The sequence below is a fragment of the Emydura macquarii genome, unplaced genomic scaffold (genome assembly GCF_026122565.2).
Source record: "Emydura macquarii macquarii isolate MOO-44397 ecotype Brisbane River unplaced genomic scaffold, CSIRO-AGI_Emac_v2 contig_2676, whole genome shotgun sequence".
NCBI classification, from domain to species: domain Eukaryota; kingdom Metazoa; phylum Chordata; order Testudines; family Chelidae; genus Emydura; species Emydura macquarii.
In genome coordinates, this window is record NW_027132813.1 from 46184112 (window position 1) to 46208972 (window position 24861).

At 42.6% G+C, this 24861-nt stretch overlaps 1 protein-coding gene across 1 annotated transcript in view; it reads right to left on the reverse strand.

Annotated features, from left to right (window-relative positions):
• The window catches only part of PLCB4 (phospholipase C beta 4), a 318726-nt gene that overhangs the window by 185580 nt on the left and 108285 nt on the right, over positions 1–24861 (reverse strand). The window contains exon 3 of the mRNA XM_067565311.1: positions 10114–10183. The gene's annotated coding sequence lies outside the window, so the exon portion shown is untranslated. The remainder of the gene's footprint in view (positions 1–10113; positions 10184–24861) is intronic.

A 24861-nucleotide genomic window follows, 5' to 3' on the forward strand; every position in this document is an offset into this window, starting at 1 on the left:
ATCTTCGGTGGAGTGCAGCCAGGTGGATCATGTTTTTTTTCCCCTTGCCATGCCAATGCAGCCACTCACCATGACTAAGCTCCCTGGTCTGGAGTCAAGGTATCTACTCTAATGGAGATGTTTTACCTAGCAAATAAATCCATCCCCAAATGAGTGTGTTTCATGCTGAGTTAAACTGACAGGGTAATAGACAAAAAGATAGACTAAATGTCATGAACTCTGCTTTTTTATTTAGTTAGTTAATTAGTTAGTTTGGCAAGCAGCAAAACAGACTCTTACATTTCTATAATGGAAATATATTTACACAAACACACACAACATGTAAATATGAATTAATCTGCCTTCTTAAAGAAGAGTTTAAAAATGAATATACATTAAAAATTAGATCCCTCTGACATTTTTATGGTTGCAAATTGTATGGAATATGGAATAAACCTCTATCGTTGAATTTTATTTAGTGGCTGTTAGAATTTCCATTGATAATTAGTATAAAACTGACATTTGATTCTTTCATGAGGCGTGAAAGAAGAAAAAAAGAAAAGAGGAACAAGTGGGCACATAATTTTAATAACTTACGGATAGAGATGTAGTATGCAGTGTTGTTATAGTCATGTTGCTCCCAGGATATTAGAGAGACAAGGTGTGTGAGATCTTTTATTGGACCAACTTCTCTTTATTTTTATGGTAGCTTCATGTATCCAAGCCATGGGAACACACTGTCTCTAACACTTCTCAAGAGTACAAAAACCTGCAGCCAGAAGTAGTATCTCAGTACATTAGATTAGAGCTACAGAAATAAGATGCCTCATGAGGCTTTCCCCAAACTCTGAAATTTGGCCTACTTAAACCACCTTTCCTTCCTTTCCTGTGGCTATTACTTCTGGCTATAAGAAATTGTGATGCAGCTGATGCCTTGGTAACTCTGTAGTTAGCTAGAAGGAGCAAGATGTTGGTTCCTTCTTCTCTAGAGACTTTTGTAAAATACTTAGCCATCACCAGATAAGCAGCTAGAATTGCAATCACTGCTTGAAGCTGAGTATATCCAGGTCTAGTGCAGAAAGAGAAAGAGAGGCCTTCAGCAAAGACTCACAAAAGAAGTCTAGAAGTATTTATAACAAGGTAGGTTTCCAGGCAGCATCTCTCAACAAGACACATCTGTTTTTGCTTTAGAACAATGGACCACTCAAAATGGAAGCAAAACGGGGAGAGAGGGTGAGAAATCTTCCAAATGTCTGACCATTTGTGAAAGAGACTCAAGGTCCTAGCCTCAGGGCTAAGGAAAGCAAAATTTGACCGTAAGATGATAAATTCAGACTTCCTAGGCAAAGGTACGGGCTGTATCCCCACTGTGACAGCTCTTGGTTGGCAATCCATGCTGTAAAACTGATAATGTATCATGAGCCATTCAATTTACCAATTTATCATTGCCTTCAATTTACAGTGTGGTGCTGAACAAGCAAAAGAGCATCAGAAGTAAATAGCTGAAATTAAACCTTTTAAATAAACTAAGCAATAAATCTGTATGCGAAAGTTGCCTGTAATAATATCACCCTTAAATATCTGTCATTGCCGCTAATGTTTTCATGGAGCTAATTGTTCTGCTAAACAGGTCTCAGCCATGGTGCTATGTTGTGTATTTGATTAAAATAAAAGGAACATGTTACTAGTCCCCTACTGCAAGGAGTGAGTCCCTTTGGCAGGTGCTGCTGTCAATGACGAAAGCCTATCAGAACACAGGGGACATTCGAACGGGCTGTCAAATTAAGAAATTAGAGAGTAAAACGTCAAAGCCAGGTATTTCTTCCTCAGTAAGGGTTATTCTGAGATTGCATATGCCGTCTATTAAATATGGTCCTCACGGGTCCCAAAACATTGTTAGAGGGATAGCACTAGATTCAGACATAGCTTACATTTCTATTTCTTAGAAAGAGTTTCAATTTTTAAAAACTAGTCAAATATAATCACTTGTGATATTCTAAATTGTACATAATTAGGGCAAATACTGATCTAAGAACCACACACACAAGCCGGTAAAACAAGCAGCATGTATCTATCTATGCACCTAAAAAATTGCTCCAGAAAGTTTTTATCTGCCTAGTTTTCTCCTTCAGTAGTAATCTTGCTTCTGCCTCCTTTTTTCCCCCCTTTGCTGTGACTTGCCTATTTCAACACTGTTTAGAGCTGCATAGAGAATGTCAGTCTGTGCTTTATATCTGCCTGCTTTTCTGCAATTTGTTTGCAAACCTTGACATCGGTTATTGTGCATCTATCCAGTTTCTTCTGATGGGGAGGCAATGTCAAAATTGGAGATATTTACAAGAGTCCTATCTTTGAAGGTCATAATGTTAGAAGAATTATTCAAACAATTTCAGGTTTTAAATCTCTCAGAGATTATGTAGATAAATCTAGTCTCTTCTACTGTTGTCTAGTTATGGCCTTGAGAGAAAAAAAAAGGGGAAAAGTCTGAGGTGTGAGAAATATTTACTAGAGGAGAGGAAAAAACCAACTTCTTTTTGATTTCCAAACAGTCAGTAAAATTTTCAAAACCACCTACATGCCTGAAATGGAAGGTAAATGAGACAAATTCACTTAGGTACTTCTGAAAGTGTTATTCACAGCACTGTGGATCCATATGTTATCTTAGATTTGTGTTTTAAGCTTGGGTTGCCTATAAAGAGGATTGATTTCAGTGGTGTAATTGGACAGGCAGATTTTTACCACAGGCTTCCAAGTTCAGTGTATAGTATGTGATATCTAGTCCTAGATATTTTAGATGGGCTGCCTGACAGCATTTGTTGGAGTTTCAGAATGTTGTCCACTATCCCACAGATGCTTGAGTTTGATTTTGCTGTTCTTTTCTTCACCAAATGAATTTGGAAACACACAAAAACCAAGTAATTCTGGCAGTATCAAAAATAGGTACTAAAAAACGAACAGAAATTGTGACCGGATATTAATTAGTACCATGTGGTGTAGTGAGGAGTAGGGAGGGGCGGACTAGTGATTAGAAGAGAACACACTAGTTGTCTGGATTCTTGTCTTTTTCCTGGTTCTGTCACGTGGATTTGCTGTATCATCTTGAACACATTTAGTTAAATGGAAAGCTCTCCAGGGTAAAGATCATGAATTCCTATTTGTTCACATAACAGGAGTACACTGTGAGTGTTATTGAAAGCAAATAATTAATAATAATAAAGGACTAATATGACAGATGCTATTGATTGTCACTTGTATAGGAGAAATTGCAACCCGCTGCTACAGATTATGTCCTGACATTGCCATTTGAAATATTGAAATCAACATTTAATAATTGTCACTTATTAGAAACTCATCAAAATGCTAAGTGCCATATGATTCAAAATGTTAGAAAGAACAGTTACTGACCTGTAACTGTTGTTCTTCGAGATGTGTTGCTCATGTCCATTCCCAAATTAGGTGTGTGCGCGCAATATGCACCAGTGCTGGACAACTTTTTTCCCCTAGTGGTACTGTAGGAGCCAACTCTAGCGCCCCTTGCAGTGGCACGCACGTGTGCCCGCATATAGGTGCCACTGGCTCCCCCTCCCTCTCAGTTCCTTCTTGTTGGAACTCCGATGAGGGGAAGGAGGGTGGGTGTGGAATGGACATGAGCAACACATCTTGAAGAACAACAGTTATAGGTAAGTAACCGTTCTTTCTTCTTCAAGTGCTTGCTCATGTCCATTCCCCAATTAGATGACTCAACAGCAGTGTCTCCAGAGGCAGGCAGGAGTTCAAGGACGTGACATTTGAAGCACCGCTCTACCGAAGCCAGCATTGTCCAGAGCTTGCTGTGTTAAGTCTTAGTGGAACACGAAAGGTATGTACTGATGACCAGGTAGCTGCTCTGCAGATATCCTGGATGGGGACATGAGCTTGAAAGGCCGCAAATGAGGCTTGCGCTCTCGTTGAGTGGGCTGTCAAGAGGCTCGGAGATGCAACTCCGGCCTGCTCATAAGAAGCTCAGAGGCAGGCCATAATCGACTTTAAGACACACTGCAAGTAAACCAGCAGCCCCGTCATCTGGCCTGCAATGGCCACGAAGAGTTGCATTGAACGAGGAAAAGGTTTGGTTCTGTCGATATAAAACATCAGGGCTCGTCTCATATCGAGAGAGTGCAGACGTCTCTCTTCACTGGAGCTGTGAGGTTTGGGACAAAAGACAGGTAGAAAGATGTCCTGGTTAAGATGAAAATGAGAGACTACGGGTGTGGGCATAGTTGAACCTTGTCCTTATAGAACACAGTGGAGGGTGGTTCTGAAGTCAATGCACTGATCTACAAAACTCATCTGGCGGACGTAATAGCTACAGGAAGGCGACCTTCCAGGACAGGTACATAAGGGAGCATGAGGCCATGGGTTTGAAGGGAAGTCCAGTGAGTCTGGAAAGGACCAAGTTCAGGTCCCAGTGAGGAGAAGGCTTCCTTATTGGCAGGAAAAGCCTTTCTAATCCTTAAGAAACCTGGCCGTCAGAACAATCTTTTCACATGAGATATCTTCCACCAAAGGGTGGAAAGCAGATATGGCCACTACATAGACCTTAATGGACGAGAACGTCAATCCCCCTTGTTTCAGGTGGAGCAGATACTCCAAAATTGTCTGCATCGATGCCTCCACCAGGGACACACCATGTTCAGTCGCCCAGCTAGTGAAGCGCTTCCACTTAGCCCTGTAGGCCAATCTGGTCGATGGCTTCCTGCTTTACAAAAGCACGCACTGAATTTGGGTTGAGAAGGCCTGTTCCTCCTGACTCAGCAATGGAGCATCCATGCCATCAGATGTAGGGAAGTCAGCTCTGGGTGGAGCAGGCAACTTTGATCTTGAGACAGGATGTCCGGTTGCAGCAGCAGGATCCACTGCCTGGGTTCCGCTAGCTCCAGAAGCATCCCAAACCAATGTTGTTTGGGCCATGCTGGTGCTACGAGGATGACCCGTGCCCTGTCCCTCTTCACTTTCAAGAGAACTTTGTGGATCAGAGGTATTGGCAGGAAGGCGTACAAGAGGCCCAGATTGGAGACAACCCTTTTTATCAGGTCCCGGTGTATTCTGAAATCATCTAGTGGTACCGCTGATTAAGGACCCACAACTGCCTCGTCCGGCGACAACGATGAGGAGGCTGGTAGCAGAGTTGGGGGAGGGGCCTCTTCTCTGGGTGGCATGGATTCCCCTGGGCTTGAGGCGCGTGAACCATCACAGTCGGTCTCCGTATCCAGATGCGGCACCGACCTTCGAGGGATGGAGGACACTGGTACTGATGTTCCTCTCCCGGAACCGGAATGCGGAATCCTCAAGGAAACCCCCCACCAGTAAGGCCATGGTCCGGGCCATTGACCCTGTGGCCACGCTCCCATTGGCGGTGCCGTAGGGAAGCCAGGCAACGGGTCTGCCTCATATGAATAACCTCTTCGCTGCCCGAAGAGGAGGTGTCGCTGTCCGAGTCCGAATATCTCACGGTGCTGTGCAGAGTGCGCTGATGCTCCAACACCAAAGAGTGGTGCGGAGAACCCGAGTGATGGGCTTGCTGGGACCTGCTCTTGTTCTTTGTTTTTTTTTTAAAAAATACGCACTAGGCGAGCGAGGCTGCAGTGCCGAGGAGACGTGCTGAGAATCTGGCGACCTGCGCCACTCCGCAGCTCCATGGTGGTGTTCCGCTCGGTGCCGGTCCTCCGGAGACCGAGGGCAGGAGCCCGGTCTGACACTGTCTTGACCCGGAGAGCGTGGTCTCCACTCCAGGACCGCCTGCACACCGGTGAACGGTGCCTCAAAAATGAGGATTATCAGGCAGATCTGTCCCTCAAAATGTTGCCCGTTGGTGCTGGTGCTGAATCTTGGTGTGGCCTGCCGTTCCTCGGCATTGGTGGTCTATAGCACCACCAGGCAGTGAGTAACTCAACCACTACCTGGAGTTGGTGGAGGGCTCAATGCCAGGGTCAATGCTCGCAGTATTGACCGACTCTTCTGAGGCAGGGAGGATTGGCAAACCGACACGGGTCTCGCCTGGTCCTCTTTCTTTTCCACAGGGGAGCGTCCCCACTCTGGGCAAGTCTTCTTTGACCTCTTTTTCGGTACTGGAGATCGTGAATGGTGCCGAGATGAGGAAGAGGGTGCCAGAGGAGCACTGATCTGCTGGGCTCCGACACCGGTCTAAGAACCGACTTCATCAGGATAGCCCTGAGACGAATCTCTCATTCATTCTTAATCTGAGGGTGAAAACTTTTACAGATTTTGCACCGGTCACAGATGTGCGCTTCCCCCAGACACTTTAAACAATTTTGATGTGGGTCACTCCTTGGATAGGCTTCTTACACAAAGCACAGGGTTTAAATCCTGGGGAATGGGGCATGCCCCAACCCTGGGATTTTAACAAACAAACCGGAACTAAGTAACTATTAACTATATACACTAGAACAATGAATAAACCACTAGGGGCTGGTTCACACTATGGACATATGTCGATTTAAAGTCCCCTATATCAATTTAAATACTCCAACGTTCACACAGTCACCACTGTTAAGTTGACTTAAGGTGCCAGTAAAATCAATTTAATAAGACCACCTCTGCAAGTGGTGTAGCGCCTAAATCGACTTCGTAAATTCGAATTAGTGTGTGTGTGAATGTAATGGAGCTTAATTCGAATTAACCAACCTCTGGAATGTATCCCATTATGCTCCACTTTCACCTCTCTGGCCAATCAATCAATCAATCTGTGGTGCTCTGTGGTCACAATAGCAAGTAAAGTCCCCTCCCCTCAAGCTCTGGGAAGATTTGATTTTCCTGTTTGTTTGGGAGGGGGAAAGGCATGCTGGGGAAGGGACATCTGGTGAGTTCTCTTTCTTCAGTTCCAGTCTGTGTGTGTGTAGAATGCAAACAGAAAGCAACTCCCCCCACACCCCCCACCTCGATCCTGTGTGCGTGTTGAATGCAAACAGAGAAAGCAACTCCCCCCACACCCCCCATCCCGATCCTGTCTGTGTGTGTGTTGAATGTAAGAAGACAAATCCAACTCCCCCAAAACCCATTTTTCCTATCTATGTGTGTTTAGAATGCAAGCTGAGAAATCAATCCCCCCCCCAATCAGTTCCCAATAGCTCTCCGTTTTTCTTTAGACTGCAGGCAGAGAAATCCACCCCCCCCCCCAAAAAAAAAAAAAAAAAAAAAAAAAAAAAAACCAAAAAAACGATCCCGTCTCTGTGTGTTTGTGATGCCAGCCGATTACCCCCCAGCCCTCCATCAGTCTGCATTAGAAAGTCACTTGCTACATTGTATAAAATCATAGTTATGACAATTGAAACATATGTCTCTTCTTACTCTTCAATACACAAACTAGAGGCAACATTGTATCATACCATCATTGCTGAAATTGATCAAGAGATACATTCTTCCTAACTTTAAAAACTGTGTCTACATTGTATCCAAGTATCATTAGTTCAAAATCTTACATATGTATATTGTTCTTCACTAATTTGGCTGTGGCTATCTTGTTGGGTTTTTTTTTTTTTCATTCTGAAGACCCCTCGCCAGTGGCCCAACCATTAGTCAGTGCTGCACACACACTGTCTCAGATTAGGAAAAGGAAGAAACTAAACACCCTACCCTAGCCCTGGAGAGAGTGAAGGAACCATTCCCCTCCACCCCTTCACCCAAGACATAACTGTTCAAAAATAAAATTTTGCATCTTTTCAAAATGTTTCTTTATTAAAGAAAGTCTTGTTCATGAGGGATTTGCCGGGCACAGATCTGGCAAGCAACAAACGGGGGGGAAGGGGGGATGCTAGGTGGATGAGAAAAGGCAAGCAACATGGGGGGGATGGGGAGTGCATGAGAAAAGGCAAGCAAATATGGGGTGATGCTGGGTGGATGAGAAAAGGCAAGCAACATGGGAAGGTGGGGGGGGTGCTGGGTGGATGAGAAAAGGCAAGCAAAATACAGAGGAGGGTGCATGAGAAAAAAGGCTAGCAACATACAGGGACAGAAATCACTAATGCATCACTCATTCATTGCCTGCAGCAACTGGGAATTGTTCTGCTGGATGTCTTGAAGCAGGGCAGCTGCAGCTGCTTCACCTTCTTGCTCTTTTTCTCAAGTACCTTATGCTAAGCCGCAAAAAGCAATGGCAAAATCAGGGAGCAAAAAAAAACCGGCTCAAAAATCCTTTTCCTGTTTGTTTGGGAGGGGGAAAGGGTGGGGGAAGCAGCGATGCATCCTGGGATGATGCCACAGCCTCCGTCGGTAGTTGCACTGTGGAATAGCTACCCAGATTGCACTGCTTTCTAATTTAAATTAAGGCTGAAATGTGTGAATGCAAGATACCAGCTCAAATAGCACAATGAGAACACTCTGCTGCTATTTCTTTAAATCGGCTGCTGAAAGTCGATTCAAGCTAATTTGAATTAGCGCTGCAGTGTGAACATAGCCTAGGTTTTAGCAAGAGAACTTGCGAAGGCAAGAGATGTTCCAGCACTGTCACTGGCAGCAAGAAGGAACTGAGAGGGAGAGGGCGCCGATGGTGCCTATATGTGGGCGCATGTGCGTATCGCTGCATGGGGCACTAGAGTCAGCTCCTATGGGTATCACTAGGGGAAAAAGTTGTCTGGCATCGGTGCATGTGGCGCGTGCACACACCTAATTTGGGAATGGACATGAGCAAGCACTCCAAGAAGAACATTATAATACACTGAAATGCAGCATAGTCATAGGAAAACGAAGTGCTAAAAAGGATGTGAATGCAAATGTACACATTTCCCTTGAAATAGCAATCAGCATGTTTTTTCTTATAAAAAAACCTTATCATTCTGGCATCCCTTAGCCTTCAAAATGCCATAGGAAAATCAGTCACATTCAATACCAGTGATTCTGAGAGGAAATCTAGATGGAAAGCCTAGAGTTGTGCATTTTCTACTCAGTAAAGATGAAAAATAGCACATAGATATTCGAAAGCAGCACTGCCCTTCTCATCTGCCCTCTGCTGTTTTGCACTTACACAGCCCTCCAAAGGCAGGTAGCCACACCCAGCTAAGTTCAATGAATGCTTTCCAGCCACTCAGGAACCAACAAAAAGGAAACTCCAGCTGGCTCCTCAGCCCAGGACCACACTGTCTACCCTGGTCAAAAAGCCTGACCAGTGGAGATAATTATCCAGTCTACCCTTCCCTCAAAAGGAGCAGCTTTTGTTACTGAGCAGTTTGTCTAAACACTTCATTCAAAGACACTCTGGTTAAGAAAAAACATGGAAGTTTATTAACTAAAGAAAAAGATTTTAAGTGTTTGTAAGTGACAAATGTAAAGAGATTAAAAGAAGTTATCAAATGAAGTAAACATAAGATCGCAGTCTAAATTCTACACACTAACAAGCTTAACAATGTCTCACCTGCTGGGCAACTTTCCCTGCCTGGGACTCCCCTACTCCCTTTTAAAGTCCTTTTGTCTTCCAGATGATCATCAGGTGTTCAGTTGAATGGAAATGGAGCCCTGTGATGATGTAACGCTCCTCCTTTTATAGTCTGTTTCAGTTTACTAAACAGTCCATGCATGTGACGTGGCAGCTGCTTCACATTGGTCAAGCAACCCCCTTGCAAATGTGCTTCTTACAGCAAAATCAATTCTTGTTGGTGGAATCTATTCTTAAATGGGTGAGAGATAGCCACTGTCTGGGCCACTCGATAATTGTGCCTGAAAGGCTGTTTGTGGGAGTTTTTTACCTTGCAATGTGTTCAAGTAGCGTTTACAACAATATTGTATAATTTCACATACTGTGGTAGCACATATAATCCAACAGGGTATTAATGTTCAGCAGATCAAGACTTTCAAAATAATATCAAACAAGGCATACCTTGTAAAGAATATATCATAATTATATGACATTGGAGAAGATGGGGTTTTAGGAGTGTTGTTTTCAGACACAGGGTGTCAAATATAATCTATGTGAAGCCAAATATGGATCCACTCATATATAATTGATTATTCCAGAACAAAAGGTGGCATGTCAGACCATAAGCTTAAACTTCTATATTTAAAAAAAAAAAAAGCAGAAAAAGCCTTAACATCGTATTTGCAACTGCTAGTCAATCATTGCTTGTCTACAAGTAGGTAACTTACCAAAGCAGCTCTGGATTGGCTGGTTAAACAGCTGGACAGATTAGACAGATGTGCTTGGAAAGTCTTCCTTCTGTGAAATAATAAAACAAACCAATAAGGCTGGTATCATCCTACTGGCAAAAACTGAAATCTCCTATTGGCAGAACATCCCTTTGAAAGTCCAGAAATGCATGGTATCAAGAGAAACATTTAAAAACAAGATTTGGTTACACCTTTGTTAAATCATGGAAAAGTATTAGCTATAGCTCTCTTAATGGGAAGAGACAAGTCACAACAGATAGCATTAGAAGCTATGCGACACATACACCATTTCCCATTGCATTGTGACAGGACAGATTTCAACATTAGTAAAACATCCTAAATAATTAACAAAGATCACAAAGCAGCAGTTGAATAACACTGCCATATTTGTAATCTTTCCAGAATAAATGTTAGCTGACTTTAATTGATTTTGCTGAAAGTCTTTAGATGAGTAACAAACTTCAGCAAAGACTTCATCTCAGAATGGGTAATAGACAACTGTAGTAACACGGGACCAGGGTAACATGGTAGTAACGTGGAACAGCACAAGAGACAGGGGTTACACAAAGTGGAGGAAAAGGCTTTGCCAATGTGCATATTGCAGTAAATACGCTGCCTATCCAGGGACCAGCTTTCATTGCACATGCAGGTTGTTGCACTTGAAAGAGTCACGAGCAGCATGTTACTATATATTATTTGTAATAAGACAGATGGATACAGACAGACCGACAGAAGAGTACAAGGAAACAATACTGGTTGGCATAACAGGCTATGGTGGCAGCACACCAGCAGCCTTACTGTGGTCATGCTTTTTTGTAGGCATCGCAGCAGAGAAGAGTTTTCAAGAGGATTTTGAAAGAAATTAATGGGATAGCTTTCCAGTTTTTTATGGTGAGCTCCTCCCAGGCCTGAGTGGCAGCACAGGAGAAAGCACAAAGATGCTTGTTTGAAGATTGCATTTGTCCAGGCCAGAGAATAAGATGTTACAGTAATTGAAATGCGAGATGAGGAGAGCCTAGCTGAGTTTTAGCTGTATGAATGGGTAGGAAAGGCCATCCCTTAGACATGTTTTGCAGAAAGAATCAGCAAGAGTTAGACATAGCCTGGATGTGAGATCTAGAGGGAGGTCTGAGTTGAAGGGGCATGAGTCACAGGGATTGGGATGGTATCATACAGAGATTGAGAAAGGAGGTAGCAGGGAGGGTTTAAGGGGGAAGAGCAGGAGCTCTGTTTTAGCCACATGTATGTGTGCGTATGTGTGCATGAAGACAAGGACTGGAGACGAAAAGAGAGAATGAGCTGCACTAAATATGTTAATGCGGGGTGGTGGCTAGGTGAGGCTGAGTAAACCTAGCATTTCAGCAAGATGGCCAAAAATATAGATTCTGGAAATCAAAACATAAACCACCACTATATGAAGTATTAGACACCAACCCACAAAAGAATGGAGAGTGTCATTTGGTGCCAGTGTGAAAGGCATACTCATCACAGGAGGAAGAACTAAAACAATCTGTCATTTTTCCTGGCTTTTTTGCTGAAACCAACTAACATTACTTGTACCTGATCCAGGTTTTTTCTGAGCCATCTAGCTCTCAGCCAAGAGCCAAGCACAGCTAGACACTGGGTAAGTTGCCTGACTGCACCATTTGGGTCCCATTAAATGAAGATGCAGAGTTGCCATCCACAACTTTCCACAGCCCACATCATCTCACTGTCTCCTTTAATAGCCTCATATACATGCCAGAGAGGAGGGGTTACATATTAGAAACACGTGTAACTCTACACACAAGAACCCTTGGGCAGATGTACAATTGTTCACCCTATACGATCTTCGTGGACCTCTCAGAAAGAAAAGAATCATTCCAGAGCAGCTCTCTTTACTTCTGATGAGGAGCCAGTGGTAACAAAGATGCTGATAGACCGAAAAGAATAAGCGTGGACAGCTGATCTGTATCCAAATAGGGCTCCAGACATGGTAGAATTTGCCTCATCACTTTACTTCGAATTTCCCTCACAAATGAAAATTAACTTTTCCCTATGCAAAGGGACGCACAATAATTAGCAAGTCTGTTCACACCAATAAATGATTCCTCAGTCAGAGACCTAACAACCCTTTTGTAAGGGATGCAGGAATCACTGGGTGCACACATCCAAGCTGCATCTGTCCAGGCTGTAGAGGCAGCAAATTCCAGCCGTCTTCATTGAAAGAAAGAGCCCAGCAGTGCACTGCTTGTGAGGAGGAGTAAAGGAGGGGAAAGCTTGAATAACCTTTTCCTCCTCCCCTGGAAAACAAAAAACTAACCTCCAACTTCTCAATAGAAAAAAACTGCAACCACCCTTCTGGGAAGGCAGACGATATAAATGATCATTTTTTAATAGTTATTATCAAAACAAAAACATTCATATTATGTATCAGAACATAAGCACATTTTCAGCAATACTTATAAATAATTCACTTTAACAAAGAGTGACATGGAGGCCTAGCCGTACCCACATGGTGCTAATTACAATCGGATGCCCAGACAACCCAAGAGGCTGTTTTGTGGCCAGCAAATGGGATTTGTGGGCCATGGTGTGTGCGTGCTTTGGGGTAACTACATCATGATAAATTAAAAGTGTGCTATTGATCTGACCAACCATGAGGGACCACTAGTATCCGGTAAAGTTTGATTTGTAAACACATAAATGGCACTACAGTCTCACATCCACTTGCTGCAGTGAAAATTTATTTTTTCTTATTTTTGTTTTTAAAAAAAGGGCTTTTTAAGTTTCAAGTTTAAGCATCTACAGAACTTCAGTAGGTTACTGAATAGTGTGCTGAGTGCTGCTGATGGTAATGCAGTTGGCAGTACTGAAGTAATTTAAGGAATAGTTTGTGATCATGGAACTATTCTTGGGCCTCACAAACTACTACTGTACCTACTAATTATTTGGGAATGGGTAGTCATTTGTAAATTTCAATTTGGCTGTTTGTCAATCTCATTTTTATGCATTTAAGCATCTGTTATCTTACATGTTTTTTTCTATATTGAACATTTTGAACGTCTATATAGTAAGAAATGCGCAAAAGTGTTAATGGTGTAATTCAATTTAAAAAAAACCTGCTGGTTTAACTGAGGACAAAAACTGTCAGGCAAGATTAATAATCGGTGTGCCATATACTGCATGGCATAGTTATTTCAGTTTATACTGTGTGCTCTCTGCATACAGCTCTAAGTTCCTGCACAAAGCCTAAGCAAATGGACAGAAGGACTAAAAACTAAGACAAATAAATACAGAGAGTTAAGCAGTGATTGGGCAACCTGAGAACAGGCCACGTCACGAATCAAGCCTACAGAAAAGAACAGCAGATAGTCCCTCTTCACCCCCCCCCTCCCCACCACCACCACATGTAGGGACACTGCATTTGCACAAGGTGCTTCCCCACACACCGGCCTGATTCCAGCTGCCATCCTAAAATTTGGAGACATACAGCACGGTGAGCAGAAGCGCTTGGCGACTTCTTCCTCCAACCTCCCAGAAAAGGGTTAGAGTTAGCATTAGGTGACAACCTCTGCACTCAATGAATTTCACTCATGAGACCTCAAACAAAGAAATGTTTAGATACACACCCAGGAACTTCTCATTTCCAAATGAATGACTGTACTACCAAATGAATAGCACTAGCAGCCGAAAAAAGGGAGAAGTGAGCACACATCTCCTACCTGTTTCTGAATATTTGAGTATTACATTTTAAAAGAAAATAAACAGAGAAAATAAATGGAGAGATGTTTAGATTTTCAAACCACCGAAACCAACATTAAAATCTGTCCATGGTCTCCATTGTAACGTGTAAGCTGTACAGTGTGCTGCAAACCGAAATATATTGTTACTAAACAAACTCTGGGAGAAATTTTTAAGTGGAAGTACTGCAGCACAATTCCAGGTGGACCAGTTCAGCGATGTCTAATGATGTTAACATACAATACTGGTATGATTGAAAAGGTTAATATGGAAGACAGCATCCATCAGAGCTGTGCTGGTACTGGATTTTTTTTATTTTTAAACTTGCTTGAAAAATGTTTACAGATCCTGAGAGTTTTCATATGGCCACAGTGTTTCTAGCTAGGAGAAGTTGCAATGTACTGGACTTTAAATCATATCATTTTAAAACAAATTGTCCTTCTCTTCCTCTATCCCCCACACACTTTATTTGTAATATGATATTAGGCAGCTGTCATTTCACACACTGCTGGAGTTAGGGATTAATGCCTTCTAGTATTTAAAAACTGGAATTTCAGGATGCCTTCTAGCAGTAAAAGCATCAATTTCTAAAGAGGGTCACAACAGCAGCTATAAAAGAATCATGTCCAAATTTAAGTGGAGAAGAAAGATGGTATTTAGAACAATGAAATTTTAAGTACCAGTATCTGGCTATCTGCCAAGAATAGCGAGAAATATGATGTGCCAATGGAAATTTAAAAATCCTAGCCGTTTGTTAGATATTGGATCTTGCAATTGCCACCGGTCCCTTGGTATAGCTCAGATTTATTGCTATTAGTCCAGAGGTGATGTATGAAGTCCTGAACCAAAAGCTATTTTACTGTCAAATCCCTATGGTGAAATTCTGGCTTAACTGAAGTCAATAGCAAAACTCCCATTCACTTCAATGGGGTCAGAATTTATATCTTAGTATTTAAATTCAACATGCAATTTTATCCTAACTAGCAACATGAGAAATTTGCTTTCTTCACACACAGCTACTTTCTAGACAAACTGGCTTCACTTTTCTTAGAACAGCAGTTCCCAAACATTTTTCCTGCAAGACTCCATTTTCAGATGTGTTGTTTCCCACTACCCCAGACTGCCTGGAAGTTGACATTTAAAAATGGAATCCTCCAGGCAGTGTGACCTCACACGTACTGTATATACAAGGTCACGCCGCAAGGAGGCTGCCATTTTGCTTTACAAAATGGCGTCCTCTGGACTGCATGACCTCACACACATATGGCGCGTGCGAAGTCGTGCTGCATAGAGTGCCATTTTGTGGACCAAAATAGCATCCTCCGTGCAAAGTGACCTCATGCATACGGTGCATGTGAAGTCACACTGTGCAGGGGAGGCCGCTTTGTAAAATGGCGTCCTCTGCACGCTTGGGATTGCCGTGACCCCATCTGCTGAGGAAGCCACCCCACTTGGGTCACAACCCACAGTTTGGGAACTGCTGTCTTAGAATGTTAACTGTTTGTGCCAGCGGCTGTCTCTTAGCACAGTGGAGCCCTCGACTCTGGTAGGTACTTCTGGATGCCAGTAATCCCATTATTCTTCAACTAAATCCAGAAGTTTGCTATAGCATCTCCCTGAACACTGCAACCTGATAGGGACTATCAGGCTGTGCTTGAGAATGCGCTATGTTCTTCCCGATGACTATATACACACACACCTTCTTTTTAGCCTGTCATAATCCAGGAATTACCCACACAACAGTTCTCCATCTGCAAGATGGATCTCATTCCATGTAATCACAGAATTTACAGGCTGCTTTCTAGCCAAGACTGCTGATTGCTAATCAACGGTGCACACCATCTTCAAGGGGAGAGAGCTAAATGAACTGACCGGGTGGTGTGTGTGCTGTTAGTATCCTGATGGAGAGAAGAAAGAAGGAGCCCCATAACACTGCCCCATCTCAAAACAGAGTGAGTTCTCAAGCACTTCCAACCACTGAGAGACACAACTCAGTGATAAAGGAACACATTTTGTCATGTTTTTTAAAAATATACATATTTCATACCTTAAAAAACTTAAGATGGGTAGGGGTCACCAGTGGAGACCTAGCTAAAAGATGTCACTTCTGATGTAACAGTGGAGTGCTTGGGTTGCCTGGCACAAACTGTAGCTGCAGTTTGTGCTGACTGCCCCAGAAGAGGAGTATTCGGTGTATTCTCTGAAAACTCACCTTTTCCATTAGCAACCATCACATCCAGCCCTGCCACAGACAGTAACTCATTATAGAATCATAGAATTTGAAGGGACCTCTGGAGGTCATCTAGTCCAACCACCTGCTCAAAGCAGGACTAACCTCAGCTAAATAATCCTAGCAAGGGTTTTGTCAAGCCTCAGCTTAAAAACCTCTAAGGATGGAGATTCCACCACCTCCCTAGGTAACCCATTCCAGTGCTTCACCACCCTCCTAGTGAAAAACTTTTTCCTAATATCCAACCTAGACCTCCCCCACTGCAACTTGAGACTGTTGCTCCTTGTTCTGTCATCTGCCACCACTGAGAACAGCCTAGCTCCATCCTCCCTGGAACCCCCTTTCAGGTAGTTAAAGGCCGCTATCAAATCCCCCCTCATTCTTCTCTTCTGCAGACTAAACAAGCCTAGTTCCCTCAGCCTCTCCTCATAAGTCTTGTGCTCCAGCCCCCTACTCATTTTTGTTGCCCTCTGCTAGACTCTCTCCAACTTGTCCACATCCTTTTTGTAGTGGGGGGCCCAAAACTGGATATAGTACTCCAAATGTGGCCTCACCAATGCCGAATAGAGGGGAATAATCACTTCCCGCAATCTGCTGGCAATGATCCTACTAATGCAGCCCAATATGCTAGTAGCCTTCTTGGCAACCAGGGCACACTGCTGACTCATATCCAGCTTCTTATCCACTGTTACCCCCAGGTCCTTTTCTGACAAACTGCTGCCTAGCTCGTCGGTCCCCAGTCTGTAGCTGTGCATGGGATTCTTCCGTCCTAAGTGCAGGACTCTACACTTGTCCTTGTTGAACCTCATCAGATTTCTTTTGGCCCAATCCTCCAGTTTGTTTAGGTTCTTCTGTATCCTATCTACCACTCCCCCCAGCTTAGTGCCATCTGCAAACTTGCTGAGGGTGCAATCTACCCCATCCTCCAGATCATTAATGAAGATGTTGAACAAAACCGGCCCCAGGACCGACGCCTGGGGCACTCCGCTTGTGACCGGCTGCCAGCTAGACATGGAGCCATTGATCACTACTCATTGAGCCCTATGCTCTAGCCAGTTCTCGATCCATTTTATATTCCATTCATCCAACCCATACTTCTTTAACTCGCTGATAAGAATACTGTGAGAGACGGTATCAAAAGCTTTGCTAAAGTCAAGGTATATCACATCCACCGCCTTCCCCAGTTTCAATCATGTCAGTCAGTTTCAATCATAGGATTCCTTTGGAGCCTGGCACCACTGAAGAGGGGAAGAGTAAATCCCAGGATGTTTAGTGACTGGCTCAGTTTTGCTTTTTGCAATATTGTTTTAAACCTCCCCTCCTCCCCCCAGTTCTTGACCATTTATGATTTTACACATTAAGATATAAAATGAAAATAAACTCTAAAACCATGACTGCATAAGAAAGGTATTAACTGACCCCACGCCTCCAATCTGACGAGCTTCACGTACAGCGTAGCAGAAGCCCATAGCTCAGGAGTTCTCAAACTGGGGTAGCGAACTGTCAGCCCCATACATGGCTGACAGCCAGAGCCCTTCAGATATGGGTGGCCGGAGAGCAGCGACTGCTAGCCAGGTGCTCTGAAGACAGTGCTGCTCCCAGCAGCAGTGCAGAAGTAAGGGTACTATGGCATAAGGGTGTGGGTGGCATGGCATGGGACGGGAGGTTCATCACTTTTTTCCGGGGATGGGGGGGTCGTCACAGCCTGAAATATTTTCAAAGGGAGCCCTGGAAAAAAAAAGTTTGAGAACCCCTGCCGTAGCTGATGCGGAATCAGCACTTATTGCCAAAGACAGCATTGACGCCAATGACTGGCCAGTCACATTACAGGAGGGGTCTGATATTCCAAGGGCTTCGGTTGTGGCAGTTCAGATTCAGCCTTGAGGAGGCGGTGATGCAGGAAGAACACTGGGAAGACTGTAAATCAGGTCTCCTGCCCAGGCACTGAGTCTGTGCATAAATGGAGAGAAGACACAGACCCAGCTTCCCTCTCCCGCTTTCATCCCCAGGAAGCAGCAGTACTAACAGGAACTGTTACCGTGAGAGTCCCATACACAGCCAGGCAAGGAGAAGCAGGGAGGCAGTGACACAGATCGGGGTGTTTCGTAATCTGGCCGCAAATATTGTGACTTTGCCTGGAGGTAGCAAATAAGAAAGTTATTGGACGTGAAATAGAAATTATGGGCTAGCCTCTAGGCTAGTGTGAGGGCAGTGGAACTACACTGATTTACTCCAGCTGAGGATCTGGTCCTACATTCACAGAGGCAGAAAATGGCTTAGTGCAGGACAGCAAAATGAATATTTAACAGAAATAGAAAGTCATGATTGCTGCAATATCAGGTTCATATTTGTGCTCTAAAGTGTGAATCAAAGACAGAATTATTTGGCACCAAATAAGTGTTTGGGATTGTTTTTTTTTTTTTTAAAAGATATTAGCTGACAACAGCCAACGTGCTTGTGATGACACAGTATAATCAACAAAAGAAGATTACAAAATATTAAGAGGCATATTCCACCATTAAATAAATGTCAGACAGAGAAGTTTACTTCTTTTTTTAAATTTAAAGTAAAACAGATTTTCCTCTACAAATTCTTGTTTTCACCACACATTTCAAAAACAAAGAACACATTGACTTGCAAAAACAAAATTGCCTAGAGAATGAAAAATTCTGAATAGTCATATCTATCCATTCGCTGCTTGTGGTTTTGGGAATAAGGGATTTATCACTATTTCTTACATCAGAAACTTCTATTTCTCACTTCAGAATTCAATATATTATTTACCATTATTTCTTACTTCATTGCAACAAGAGGAAGACTTTGTTTCTATCATTATTCCTTCTTATATGTAAAAATAATGAAGTCAAAGAGTTACTAATATTTTTCAAGTGAAATTCTGTTTCTCAACTTTATAACAGTGCTTCCTGCTGGTCTTGACCTTGCTGTAATAAAATTTAAATGACTGATGCATTAATTTTCTACATACCACTGATACCAATCATTTTTTATTTGTATATAATAGTAAACAACAAGAAAATCTCAACCCCAGTGAGCTTTTATTCTCCAGATTCATACCCAGTTCTCCTGCTTTTACAGTCTGCATCATCTCATCAAGGTACAGGCTACAGATACAAGCCTAAACCTGCATAATTTTTGTATAACATTTTAGGTTAACATTTGAGACATTTAAACAGACACCAAGGATGCTGCTCAGCCTTTATTAGAATTATGTCTTTTTTGTTTGTTAGTTCAGAACATACATGTTTACAGACCTATTTATACAAATAATTACTTATATTGATTGCCCAGTAAACAGCTACATGAACACACTGACGCCTGGCTTGGCATGGCCTCCATATTTTGGAATTGTAACAATCTGCAACATGAAAAGGTTCAGTACCACACAGACCAGAATCCTGATTTCTATTCCCTTTAGCCCCCAACCAATGATTTATGTAAAGGCCAGATGCTGACTTCTTTGCAACTAGTGCATTGATAGGTGTACAAGGTTTCGTAACATCCCTCATTAGAACTAGTATATCCAGCTGAGTTTTGGCTTCCCAGGGCAAATGATAGATGTCTACCATGACAACACCATCTGAGATCAAAGACCTAGTACATCATGCTGTGGAATTGCCTGTCAGCAAGCTGTAATACGGAAAGTCTCTGGTGATTTGGACTTGTGCAATAAATGTCCACGCAGGTTGCAGAAACACTAACTTTTCACATTTTAACTACAGTGATACATCTGTTCCTACAATAACAAGTATTTTCTGGCCATATGTATCTAAATGCTGCTTCTACAATTTAATGAGGCCCACCACCAGATATTTTATAGTCTCTGATTAGTTGAATAAGTGCCAAATAATTCTTTTCTTTTAGTCTGAAGAGATTCAATCCTGCAAAGTCCTGAGCACTATGGCTTCAATCCAGTAAAGCACTTAAGCATGTGCATAACTTTATGAACTAAGTAGTCCCCTGGATTGTACACTCTGTCTTCAAAGGGAATGTATAACAATTATACAGTCATTAGTATCTCAGTCCAGAAGTAATAGTGTATCTAGCATTTTGGTCAAGAGCAGCAAGATTCATAAACTGATAGACTTTAAGGTAAGAACCATTATGATCATCTAGTCCGACCTCCTGCACTCTGCAGACCACAGAACCTCACCCACCCACTCCTGTAATAGACCCCTACCCTCTGGCTGAGTTACTGAAGATCCTCAGATCATGATTTAAAGACTTCAAGTTATAGAGAATCCATCATTTACACTAGTTTAAACCTGCAAGTGATCCAGGCCCCACACTGCAGAGGAAAGTGAAAAACCTCCAGGGTCTCTGCCAATCTGACCTGGAGGGGGGGAAATTCCTTCCCGACCCCAAATATGGTGATCAGTTAGACCCCGAGCATGTGAGCAAGACCCACAAGCCATAACCTGGGAAGGAATTCTCTGTAGTAAATCAGAGCCCTCTCCAGGTAGTGTCCCATCACCGGCCATTGGAGTTACTTGCTGTTAGCAGTTGCAAATCAGCCAAATGCCATTGTAGACTGTCTCATCCTACTATCCCTTCCATAAATTTATCAAGATGGAGCAACTGGAAATTTTACCCATGTGATGGGTCAATCATGCAAGTTAAGATTGGGGCACACCTCATCAGTCAAGGTGAGGCAGCTTTTTTGATGGTCCACCCCCTTTGGAGGTGATTGATGGAACTTGAATGTCCAGAATATTGCTCCTCTAGCAGAACTCTCTATTGGTGTCTTTTATGCTACACTATCAATGAAGAGGCCTGTAAACATCCTTTTCCCCAGCTCCTTCCTCACAGGTCACCAGGGGTTACAGAAAACGCCTGAGGGATGATGGGTAGAGCTCCTGTGGCAGAAATCTCACATTAAATCTGAAGAATTGTGTCAAATATTTTTAAAATCTTACAGCTGAACAGATGACAAGGAAAAGTCTTTTTGCGGTCATCGTAGCATCCACTGAATCTGAATCAGCAGATCTGATCCACGGAGCGGACAGCCTGACCAATCCAGGTTACAACAGCCACCCGGTGAAAAAAATACCCTCCTAATGTGTAGATATTGCATGCTTTTTTCTCCTTTTTTTCAGGAAAATGAATTATAGATTATGATTGAAATGTCTACTTCTCCAAAGGCAGACACATTTCTAGAGGGTACAAATACTAAGTCTTCTCTGGTTCAGTTTAGCCAGTGACATTCAATATGGCCCTAGAAGAGCCCCTCAGTTTAAAAAAGAACTGCTGTTGGGGAGCTTTCCACCTCCAAGTAAGAACTTATTCATTACATTAAGTCAATTGGAATTTTGCCATTGACTTCACACCTGTGTGTCAGTTTCCCTCTTTTTATTCCCATTTCAAGATCTATCTCAAACAAACCAGCACTCATGTTACCATCTATCACTTCTTGTACTTTCCATTATGCTATTGATTTAAATGGCATTGTTTTTGGAAGTTATACATGAAACCATGACAGAGAATGTTTTCACATGTAATTGGGCTGGCACTCTATTTGTACTTGAAGCCTTTTTATGAATAAGAGTTCTGTATATAAATTAGTGTATATCACACACATACCCAGGAAAAAAATATAAGCTCACTGTAGTCAGTGGTAAGAAATTGATGATTCAAGACCATATTCTACATATGGAACTGCCACTGGCATTTTATGCAAAGATCAAAGGTAGAATAAAGCCCTAATATCATAGTTTGTCCATAAAGTAACATTATCCATATCAGCATTAAGATGTAATTTTGAAAAGGTCTTAGTTTTACTGAATTTCTGGGGATCATGTCACTGCACAGAACATACAGGCATGCACATGAATGAGTTAAAATGGTACAAAAAAGAAAGAAATATCAAGTAAAATAAGGAAGAAGACTACTGTAGATAGCACTAAAAGATAAGTGTAAATTGCCAAATACAGACAGCAAACCCCATGGCCTAAATGTATTATGTACCCAGGCAAAAACTGGATTCAGTTCAATGGGACAATTTTGCCCAAACAGAGACTTAAAAATTGGGCTCTCTATTAAAATGATGAATGTTCTAATGAATTTTTAATCAATGAATTAAATCACATTTAAATCTTATTTCAGTTTGTAACCCTTATCCCTGAAATGTCATCAAAAGTTTTATGGATATTTGCTGTTTACTATTACTTTTTCTACAAATTCACATATTAGTGCACACTCTGAAGATATTACAGTTGAAGGGTAAGAGTATAAGAGCTCTTTGGCACTGCAGCAATGATAATGGATTATCAAAAAATTCTGAATTGTCCCATTTAAAAAAAAGGGCTGGTGCTATGTATATGGAGATTACTTACTGTAATTGGAGGTTCTTAGAGATGGGTGGTCCCTACCTGTATTCCAAACGTGGGTGCATATGTGCACCAGGCACCCTCCTCTCCAGTTCTTCTTTTACCAAATCCCACTGAGGGGATGGAGGGCAGGTAGTGGAATACACATAGGAACCACACAACTCAAAGAACCTCCAGTTACAATAAGTAACCTCCATTTCTTCTTTGAGTGATGGTCTCTGAGAGTATTCTACTTGTGGATAACTGTCAAGCAGTGTTCAGACTGGAGGATGCTGGGAGGAAACTGGCAGCAGAGATGTCTGTAGCACTGCTGTTCCTACGGCTGTATCTGCGGCTGCTGCTGGCATTAGAGCATAGAGTGACGTGGAAGAATGAATGGAACTCCAAGTCACCACACCGCTGATGTCGTTCAATGGCATGTCCAATAAGGACACAGTTTATGCCTCTGTGAAATGAGCTGTGACACACCCAGGAGGGACAAGTGTTGCTATTTTGTATTGTTCTACGATGCATCTCAAAGCTGATTTTGAAATCCTCTGTTAGGGTAGGTCTTCTCCCCACACCCTTTCTGACAAGGCAACAAAGCGTCTCAGAGACGTTCTAATGTGTTTGGTCTCTGCAGCTAGAATGCCAGAGCATGCTTCAGGTCACGAGAGTGAAATCTCTTCTCCTCAAAAGAAGCGTGGGGTTTTGGGAAGAATACAGGCAAGTGTATTGATTAATTACTTGGAACTCCAGCAATCCCGGGGTGTAGCCTAAGGGAAACCTTCTCCCTGTGAAATACTGTATAAGGAGGGTCTGACATTCTGGCTCCCCGCTTACTGACCCTTCTCACTGAAGTGATGGCTACTGAGAATGCCACTTTCATGGCCAAATGGGTCATGGCACATGTCGCAAAAGGTTTGAAGGGCAGGCCTGGAAATGTTCAAAAGTCAGGTTAAGATTCCACTGCAGCATAGGTTTAATGGCTGGTAGGAAGGTTCAGATCAAGCCCTTCATAAATTGAACCTTGATCAGGTATGTGAAGATAGAACATCCTAGGTAGCAGAGTCTAGCAGAATCCTTCCTGCTTTGGGTCAGGACTTCCTGAACAGGGGCGGAGCATTCTATGTCCGATGCTCATCCAAACACTGGGCTGTGAGGTGGAGTGAGCTTGGGTTGGGTGCTTGACTTCCCCCCATTCTGACTTAGGAGATCCTGAAATGTGTGGATCCTGAAAGGGGGGCATGTGGACATCGGGAGTTCCGTGAACTGAAATTGTCTGGGCCAGTAGGGTGCTAGGAGGATGATGGTGGCTTTGATGCACCGGATCTTCCACATTATTTGAGATAGTAGAGGGATGGGAGGAAAGCCGTATCTGAGGTCATCTGTCCAAGGGAGCATCTCCCTAAAAGTCTTGGCCTATGGCTCCCCTGGAGCAATACATGGGAAGCTTCCTGTTCGTGTGGGACATAATAGTGAAGGAAGACACGATTCCGACTCACAAAATGCAGCGGTAAGAAGGAACTGGAGAGGCATCAACTGCACTGGCTCTCATACCCTCGGTCGGGAGCATGAGGAGAGCTGCTGCGCATGTGTGGCTCAACAGACACTGCATTGAAGAAATTCTGGAGCCAGGTGTACGGTGCACATGTGTATCCATGTATGGAATACGTGTCAGGGTCATCACTCAAAGAAGAATTTGTATTTTAAAATGTATTTAAATGTATTTAAATTTAAAAATGTATTTAAAAATGCATCGCAAAGCCTTAAGTGTACTAATCATTTCATTCAGGACTTCCAAATGAATTACTTAGTTGCATGGACGTTACACTCATACATGCAAATCATCTTGTAATCATGCACATGTTTAACTTTAAACACGTGACCAATCTCACTTCATGTGAATAAAGTTAAGATCATACTTAATTGTTTGCAAGTGCACGGCCAACATCATCATTCCATCCTCCATTCTAGAAGGAAGATTCAGCAAAGACAAGAAAGTGAGGCTCAAGAAAATCAGGGACATTCAGGAGAGTCCTTGAATAAGATGGAGCATATTGTTAGATTCCAGATTCCTTGAGGCAAACAAGATAAGCAGTCAGTAAGGGAAAACAAGACTGGTATGAATCCAATAAGGGCAAACAGCATAAAGGAGAAATGCAAAACTAACTTTTTAGCTGAACTATAACTTTCACCTGCAAAGACTTCCCTATAGGAATTCAAATGACATGCCATTCTCTTTCTAGGAAATATACAGTACACTTCAAAGTAAATTTCCTACAGTGAGATTAGAGGTATTTAATATCTAAACTTACAACTAACATGACATTAATTCGACCCTGTACTTTCCATTTCACTTACAATACACAAGGAATAGTCATCACAGTCATTATTTCCCCCTCCCCTCCAGCCTTACTGTGAAAGAGAGCTAAAAGTAGACTGTTTCCA